Source organism: Nanorana parkeri, unplaced genomic scaffold (assembly GCF_000935625.1).
Source record: "Nanorana parkeri isolate BGI_ZX_2015 unplaced genomic scaffold, ASM93562v1 scaffold731, whole genome shotgun sequence".
Classification (NCBI taxonomy): Eukaryota; Metazoa; Chordata; class Amphibia; order Anura; family Dicroglossidae; genus Nanorana; species Nanorana parkeri.
In genome coordinates, this window is record NW_017306999.1 from 460,300 (window position 1) to 469,473 (window position 9,174).

A 9,174-nucleotide genomic window follows, 5' to 3' on the forward strand; every position below is an offset into this window, starting at 1 on the left:
AGCTCTGATGTGAAGGGGGGGAGCTCTGATGTGAAGGGGGGGAGCTCTGATGCGAAGGGGGGGAGCTCTGATGTGAAGGGGGCTTCTGAAGTAAAAGGGTGGGGGCTCTTGATGCTGAGGGGGGTCTCTGATGTGAAGGGGTGTGCCTTAAATGTTTCAATAAAGCGGAGACCCTGATATAAAGGGGGGCAGTCTGATGTGAGGGGGGAACTCCATGTCATTTTTAATTATTCTTTTGCCCGGGATCCCCCCTTTAAATCCACACAAACACTCTTGTCTAGGATCAGGTTTTGTTATTGAAGGGGGACAAACATCATGTATTACATTTTTAGATTGGGGTTCCTAAAGTTTTCACGTACTTTTAAAAGGGGCAGTGACTGAAGAACGATAGAGAAGCGCTGCTGTATACAATGCAGGCAGATCATGGCTGGTGGTGAAGGGCCGGCAGGGTGCTGTACATAGCTTCCTTTAAAAGGTCACAGCACTGTGCTTCTGTACTCCTCTCAAGGGCCCTCAGCCCTAATGCAAGCAGGGGGCTGGCTCCTGGGAGGAGTTATGCAAATATCTAAATGTCTTGATGGGTGGATGTCAGTCTAGAGGAGTGGGCGTTCCTAGGCAGGCTGAATTTGCATGCAGACCACCCCAGGTAACGCCCACATGTGATGCTGAACCTCCGTATAAATAGACAGGGACAGTCCACGATGCGGAAGAATGATTAGATGATGCTGGACATCCTCCAGCCAGGAAATGAGGGCGGGGCTCTGTCTGACATGCTCGGCTTTTAATGCACATTGTGAGGAGCTTGCAGTGTGCAGTGAAATCAGAGGAAGCCATTCCAGTCCAGGAGAGGAGCCGCTACAACTGTGCAAGACTGAAGGGGAGGCTGGAGGTCAGATAGAAGACTGAAGGGAAGGTCAGAGGTCAGATAGAAGACTGAAGGGAAGGTCAGAGGTCAGATAGAAGACTGAAGGGTACATGGGGTTTGCTGTATTCTATTCTTCTATTATCATGCACACGGTGTATTGCTTCCTGCTCAGTGTATAATGTGTAGCTAATACTTTAAAAAAAAAAGGGAATGTTGTCACCCGGAGGGAAAGTGACGGTGTATATAGAAGTATACGGCTGTCTGGGAATCTGGAGGCGAGGGGGAACGCTCTGCTGCTCGTGAGGCGACTATAATAACAATGACCAAGCCGGCATCAGATTTACATTTACCAGGAATTCTTTGCTTGGCTGAAAGCGGCGCTTCCTCCAGACATCTGATTCTCCTTATCCATGTTACAGACCCTCATAACCCCTTTCCGCCCGCTGTCTGGTTTCTGACAGGGCGTCGTATCGGTGATAGGTAAATAAACGCCCCCGACCTTCGAGAACCAGCATCCACATCAGACTTCCACATAGACTTGAGACTCTTGGAATTTCGGCTGATTTCCGGCTCGGCAAACTTTGACCGAAAATTCGAAGGAGCCCGGGCAGTCCGATCAGATACTACAGCCAATCAGCTGCAGTCATCATTCGGGTATTTATAAACAGCCGTGCTCCCGCGGGCACTTAAGTGTAATAGCTGGCAGGGGAGGTTCCTACATCCGACTTTTGGCTATTGGACAGGAAGTGAAGGGAAATCTTCCCAATGGCCGACACGGATTATAACCCTCTTTTGCTCCATCCAAAATGAAAAAATGTTTTTGCTTCCGCTCTGCATTAACCGTTTTGCTGCCAGTGTCCTATGCAGTATGTGACACTTTATGTGTGTGTGTTTTTTTTTTTTCCCCCTGCAAACATCTGCCAGAAAGATCTTGCGTAGATGATCAGTATTTTATTACGGCCGGGTCCATGAGGTGTTTGCAGCATTTAGAGAAGGGTGGTGGGGTCATTGAAAAAGCAAGGACTCTTCCAATGCTTTTCATCAGTGAGCTCACCAATGAATGTTACGAGGTCTTTTCTCATCCAGTTTTATGTCATTGTTTTGCACGGAAACACTCACTGCTCATAAATACTTCTCTTTTATATACCGTCTTATTAACATGGCACTCTGACGAGACAACAGCGAGTGTCTGTGTTTCCTTGCTGAGCGCGTTCGGCCAAATTATACAGGGAAAGCAGAGAACTGTGCTTTTAAGCGCAGCGGATTTAAATACGATATTCATTTCTAGCCTTTTGGCTAAGATCAAGTGTAGTATCTGTTCTTATCAGTTGCCGGAGGGGAAAGGACATGGTCGACTATGTAGAAAGGTGGACTGTGGCTTAGTACCCTCTGGTGTACTAAGCCGTCGCCGGGGGTTCAGCAAACATCTGAGCATTCCGTTATAAAGTAACTGCAACATTTCTATCCCCCCTTCCCCTCTTATTTACTCAGATTGTCCCAACCATGACGGGGCAGAAGCGGAGCTCCAGCAAGTTTGAAGCAGATGTTGCAGTAAAAGGCAAAGTCCGCCTCATGTATCTGGGCCCCACCCCCCATTGTAAATAGCAGCATGAAAGTCATAAAAAAAAACCCCCGCTAGGGTTCCATGTTGCACTCCATAGGCAGGCTGAATTTGCATGCAGACCACCCCAGGTAACGCCCACATGTGATGCTGAACCTCCGTATAAATAGACAGGGACAGTCCACGATGCGGAAGAATGATTAGATGATGCTGGACATCCTCCAGCCAGGAAATGAGGGCGGGGCTCTGTCTGACATGCTCGGCTTTTAATGCACATTGTGAGGAGCTTGCAGTGTGCAGTGAAATCAGAGGAAGCCATTCCAGTCCAGGAGAGGAGCCGCTACAACTGTGCAAGACTGAAGGGGAGGCTGGAGGTCAGATAGAAGACTGAAGGGAAGGTCAGAGGTCAGATAGAAGACTGAAGGGAAGGTCAGAGGTCAGATAGAAGACTGAAGGGTACATGGGGTTTGCTGTATTCTATTCTTCTATTATCATGCACACGGTGTATTGCTTCCTGCTCAGTGTATAATGTGTAGCTAATACTTTAAAAAAAAAAGGGAATGTTGTCACCCGGAGGGAAAGTGACGGTGTATATAGAAGTATACGGCTGTCTGGGAATCTGGAGGCGAGGGGGAACGCTCTGCTGCTCGTGAGGCGACTATAATAACAATGACCAAGCCGGCATCAGATTTACATTTACCAGGAATTCTTTGCTTGGCTGAAAGCGGCGCTTCCTCCAGACATCTGATTCTCCTTATCCATGTTACAGACCCTCATAACCCCTTTCCGCCCGCTGTCTGGTTTCTGACAGGGCGTCGTATCGGTGATAGGTAAATAAACGCCCCCGACCTTCGAGAACCAGCATCCACATCAGACTTCCACATAGACTTGAGACTCTTGGAATTTCGGCTGATTTCCGGCTCGGCAAACTTTGACCGAAAATTCGAAGGAGCCCGGGCAGTCCGATCAGATACTACAGCCAATCAGCTGCAGTCATCATTCGGGTATTTATAAACAGCCGTGCTCCCGCGGGCACTTAAGTGTAATAGCTGGCAGGGGAGGTTCCTACATCCGACTTTTGGCTATTGGACAGGAAGTGAAGGGAAATCTTCCCAATGGCCGACACGGATTATAACCCTCTTTTGCTCCATCCAAAATGAAAAAATGTTTTTGCTTCCGCTCTGCATTAACCGTTTTGCTGCCAGTGTCCTATGCAGTATGTGACACTTTATGTGTGTGTGTTTTTTTTTTTTCCCCCTGCAAACATCTGCCAGAAAGATCTTGCGTAGATGATCAGTATTTTATTACGGCCGGGTCCATGAGGTGTTTGCAGCATTTAGAGAAGGGTGGTGGGGTCATTGAAAAAGCAAGGACTCTTCCAATGCTTTTCATCAGTGAGCTCACCAATGAATGTTACGAGGTCTTTTCTCATCCAGTTTTATGTCATTGTTTTGCACGGAAACACTCACTGCTCATAAATACTTCTCTTTTATATACCGTCTTATTAACATGGCACTCTGACGAGACAACAGCGAGTGTCTGTGTTTCCTTGCTGAGCGCGTTCGGCCAAATTATACAGGGAAAGCAGAGAACTGTGCTTTTAAGCGCAGCGGATTTAAATACGATATTCATTTCTAGCCTTTTGGCTAAGATCAAGTGTAGTATCTGTTCTTATCAGTTGCCGGAGGGGAAAGGACATGGTCGACTATGTAGAAAGGTGGACTGTGGCTTAGTACCCTCTGGTGTACTAAGCCGTCGCCGGGGGTTCAGCAAACATCTGAGCATTCCGTTATAAAGTAACTGCAACATTTCTATCCCCCCTTCCCCTCTTATTTACTCAGATTGTCCCAACCATGACGGGGCAGAAGCGGAGCTCCAGCAAGTTTGAAGCAGATGTTGCAGTAAAAGGCAAAGTCCGCCTCATGTATCTGGGCCCCACCCCCCATTGTAAATAGCAGCATGAAAGTCATAAAAAAAAACCCCCGCTAGGGTTCCATGTTGCACTCCATGACCATAACATGGAACATGGTATGAACAGTGGACGTGTCCTTTAAGATCTGCTCAGCTGCAGCCCCGGGGGCTCACATCAGAGGGATGACGGCTTCTGCACATTCCCTTTTGAAGTGTAATTGGCCCAGAGCCGATCTTCTGTGACAACGCTGACTGCACGGCGCTGTATTGGTGTCATTACAGAACACAGACAGGAATGCTGCTCCTCAACCAAACTTGCTTTTCCAGATCCTGCGCCGTATTTGTTTCCAAAACAAACATTTCAGGAATCTGTTGTACGGTTTTCATGGGAACGGAGGCATCCAACTTTTCCGGCTCTGCCGCCATTTTCGGAGACTCTGGAAGCATTTCTAGGGACCTTGCTGTGAAAATTGAGCTCATCCTTAAAGTGTGAATCCATTTCTGACATGTCGCATTGTACAGAAACAGTGTCACAGGCTCTGTTATCACTCTGCTGCAGGCAGGAGGAAGCATTTCCTCAGTCTCCCCCCAGTGATCAGTCTGCTGCAGGCAGGAGGAAGCATTTCCTCAGTCTCCCCCAGTGATCAGTCTGCTGCAGGCAGGAGGAAGCGTTTCCTCAGTCTCCCCCTCCCCCAGTGATCAGTCTGCTGCAGGCAGGAGGAAGCATTTCTATGCGTGTGTCCGATAACTGGAATACAGATCGATCGATTGATCATTTTCAATCGATCACTTCTGATTGATCAGACGTAAAGCTGCAGATGTGTCCGACGGGTGATCATAACACAGATCGATTGACTTGTTGTCAGTAGATCGCCTTCTGATCGATCGAACTCATATTTTAACGCGCGTCCGACAACTGATCGTAATACAGATTGTTTCTGATCGATCAAACACACATCTGCTTGGACGCCCAACTGCTGATTGATCATTTTCAGTAGACTGTTGATCGATTGAACGCATCTCTGCGCGTGTCCAACAACAGGTCATATTACGGGTAAATCGATTGATCGTTTTCAGTACATTGTTTCTGATCGATCGATCAAGCGAATATCTGTGTGTGTCCATCAACTGATTTTAATACATATCAATTGATTTTCAGTAGATTGTTCCTGATTGATTGAACGCATATCGGAGCATGTGTCCCAACAACTGATCAATTGATTGATTGCATTCAGTAGATCGCTTCTGATAGATATGCGTTAGATCGATCAGAAGCGATCTACCGAATACGATCAATCAAATCAATCAGTTGTTGGGACACCCGCTCCGATATGTGTCTGATCAGAAACGATCTGCTGAAAATGATCAATCAGTTGATCTGTATCATGATCAGTTGTCGGTCACAGGCTCAGATATGCCTTCAATCGATCGGAAACCGATCCGCTGAAAATGATCAATCAAGTGATCAGTTGTTGGAGATGCGCAGATATGCGTTCCATTGATCAGAAACTATCTACTGAAAATGATCAATCAATTGATCTGTATCATGATCAGTTGTCGGACACACGCGCAGATATGTGTTTGATCGATCAGAAATGATCTACTGAATACGATCAATCAATCGATCAGTTGTTGGACATCCGCGCAGATATGCATTTCATTGATCAGAAACCATCTGCTGAAAATGATCAATCAATTGATCTGTGTTATGATCAGTTGTCGGACACATGCGCAGATATGTGTTTGATCAGAAAACAATCTACTTGAAATGATCAATCAAACTCATATCTAAGCGGGTGTCCAACAACTGATCGATTTGATTGACCGTGTTCAGTAGATCGCTTCTGATCGTTCGAACGCATATCTGAGCCTTTGACCGACAACTGATCATAATAGAGATCAATTGATTGATCGTTTTCAGCGAATCGTTTCTGATCCCTCAAACACATATCTGTGCGCATGTCCGACAACTGATCGGGTAGATTAATCGTTTTCAGTGGACCATTTCCGTGGTATGTTGCGTCATTGGATGTACTAATCAATGATGGAATGTTTGCTTGCGATCGCTCATACTTGGATCGACCACGAATCGCTTCGTATATGGCCGCCTTCACGTTCACACGGGGCGATGGGGGGGAAGGGATTCCTAACGGTGGACTACAGCCTTACGCACGCTGCGTGCGTTCAGAGCCACGACGGCAGCCAAATTTGTACCGTGTATGGCGCCGCCGCTGTTCCAAGTTTGACCGCCTGACTGGCCTCAGATGCAGACAGGGGCCACGGTTCTGACCGCAGTTATTCATCCGGTTTGTACGCAGTCTAGCCATGTCGGGGCAAATAGGGAAAAACTGCATATGTTCAGCAACAAGTTCCATGCGTAGCCATGAGAGACGTAACATGCCTGCGGCGTGTCACATGTGTGTGCTGCCACAAATCATGCAGGTTTTTTGTTTTTCCTGTGCCAGTAGAAGCCGAGCAGTCGGCGAGAGGTTGTGGAGGAGAGAGGAAGACCTCCGGGGACCAGGGTGAGTGTTGGGAGAAGGAGTGGAGGGGGGGAGGAGGATGGGGGAGGACCCCCCCTGTGTCTGGAGGGACGGGGTAAAGTTGGCGGAAAGTTTGAGAAGTTGTCCCGACAATTGATTGGTTCAGGTTAGACCCCAAATCATGTTTCCTCGCTCCTCCTCCTCTTGTCCTATAAAGATCCTTATTGTAACTTTTATATTGACATGTTTTTCCTCCGGAAGACTACAACTCCCAGCAGGTTTCTCGGTTAGGTCCGCCGGGTCTTTTAGTTCCATAGCCCTGGAGAAGCACATTTGGTTGACCTGGTTGTATTATGTCCTAGGCGTTCTGGCCTTTGTTGTTCTCCCATATCACAAGTACTGTGTGTCGTCCATGTATAACAGAGGGCATGCTGATCCTTGTAGTGTCTGTTATACATGGGCCACACCAAGGAATATATCTTGTGTACTGTATGATAGCAGCTGCCTTCTACTCCAGAGGGCATGCTGATCCTTGTAGTGTCTGTTATACATGGACCATATGAAGGAAGAAGTCTTTTCTACTGTACGATAGCAGAGGGCATGCTGGTCCTTGTAGTGTCTGGAGTAGAAGGCAGCTGCTATCGTACAGTACACACGAGTTCTTCCTTCATATGGTCCATGTATAACAGACACTACAAGGACCAGCATGCCCTCTGTGATACATGGACCACACCAAGGAAGATATCTTGTGTACTGTATGATAGCAGCTGCCTTCTACTCCAGACACTACAAGGACCAGCATGCCCTCTGTGTACTGTATGATAGCAGCTGCCTTCTAATCCAGACACTACAAAGACCAGCATGCCCTCTGTTATACATGGGCCACACCAAGGAAGATATCTTGTGTACTGTATGATAGCAGCTGCCTTCTACTCCAGACACTACAAGGACCAGCATGCCCTCTGTGTACTGTATGATAGCAGCTGCCTTCTAATCCAGACACTACAAAGACCAGCATGCCCTCTGTTATACATGGGCCACACCAAGGAAGATATCTTGTGTACTGTATGATAGCAGCTGCCTTCTACTCCAGACACTACAAGGATCAGCATGTCCTCTGGAGTAGAAGGCAGCTGCTATCGTACAGTACACAAGAGTTCTTCCTTGGTGTGGTCCATGTATCACAGAGGGCATGCTGGTCCTTGTAGTGTCTGTTATACATGGACCATATGAAGGAAGAAGTCTTTTCTACTGTACGATAGCAGAGGGCATGCTGATCCTTGTAGTGTCTGGGGGTATAGTACGTGGCTGAGCCAATCCCAAGTTGCAATGCAGGTAAATGGCGGCGTGCACTGTACAAAAAGACGGCTCTGCTACAGCAGTTTGTCCATGGCTGGTGCCGTCTACGTCAGGGGTGAGCAATCTCGGCACTGTAGCGGGGGCGATGGTAAAGCGACAAATCCCATAATGCCTCTGTTTCTGGGAGTCATGCCTGTGGCTGTCGGATTTGCAGTGGCTCATGGGACTTGTAGTTCCACAACAGCTGGAGGGCTAAAGTCGCTTACTCCTGCACTAGGCTATGCAGACACTACAAATCCCATAATGCCTCTGCCTCTGGGAGTCATGCCTGTGGTTATCCAGACTTGCAATGGCTCATGGGACTTGTAGTTTCCACAACAGCTGGAGGGCTGAGGTCGCCCACCCCTCGGCCCATGTGAAGTGATTGCAGCTGATATTGGGGGCGGACAGATGAATGTGGAATTGGGAATCCAGGAGCCGTCTCCATTGGCAACAACTAGAGGAAACCTCGACAGTCGGACGCCAGCTGTCATGTTTGTGATTTGTCCCCAGCCCTGATATATATCAAAGGGTAGCCGACCTCGGCACCCCAGCTGTGGGGAAATTACAAATCCCATCACGCCTCTAGAGCCATGCCTGTAATTGTCAGTCTTGCAATGCCTCATCGGACTTGTAGTTCCACAACAGCTTGAGAGTTGAGGTTGCCTGTACATATATACACACACGCCTGAGCAAACTTTGCCCACCTCTGACCTAAAATGACCATTTACTCCTAAAGCTGAACTCCGGCCTCCCCTTCAGTCTTCTACCTGACCTCCGTCCTCCCCTTCAGTCTTCTATCTGACCTCCGTCCTTCCCTTCAGTCTTCTACCTGACCTCCGTCCTCCCCTTCAGTCTTCTATGTGACCTCCGGCCTCCCCTTCAGTCTTCTATCTGACCTCGTCCTTCTCTCTAGTCTTCTACCTGACCTCCGTCCTCCCCTTCAGTCTTCTACCTGACCTCCGTCCTCCCCTTCAGTCTTCTACCTGACCTCCGTCCTTCCCTTCAGTCTTCTA

At 47.9% G+C, this 9,174-nt stretch overlaps 1 protein-coding gene across 1 annotated transcript in view; it reads left to right on the forward strand.

Annotated features, from left to right (window-relative positions):
- The first annotated feature begins 4,597 nt into the window (after positions 1 to 4,597).
- MGAT1 (mannosyl (alpha-1,3-)-glycoprotein beta-1,2-N-acetylglucosaminyltransferase) overlaps positions 4,598 to 9,174 on the forward strand; it is a 14,601-nt gene continuing 10,024 nt past the window's right edge. Inside the window, exons 1-2 of the mRNA XM_018564180.1 lie at positions 4,598 to 4,607; positions 8,646 to 8,652. The gene's annotated coding sequence lies outside the window, so the exon portion shown is untranslated. The remainder of the gene's footprint in view (positions 4,608 to 8,645; positions 8,653 to 9,174) is intronic.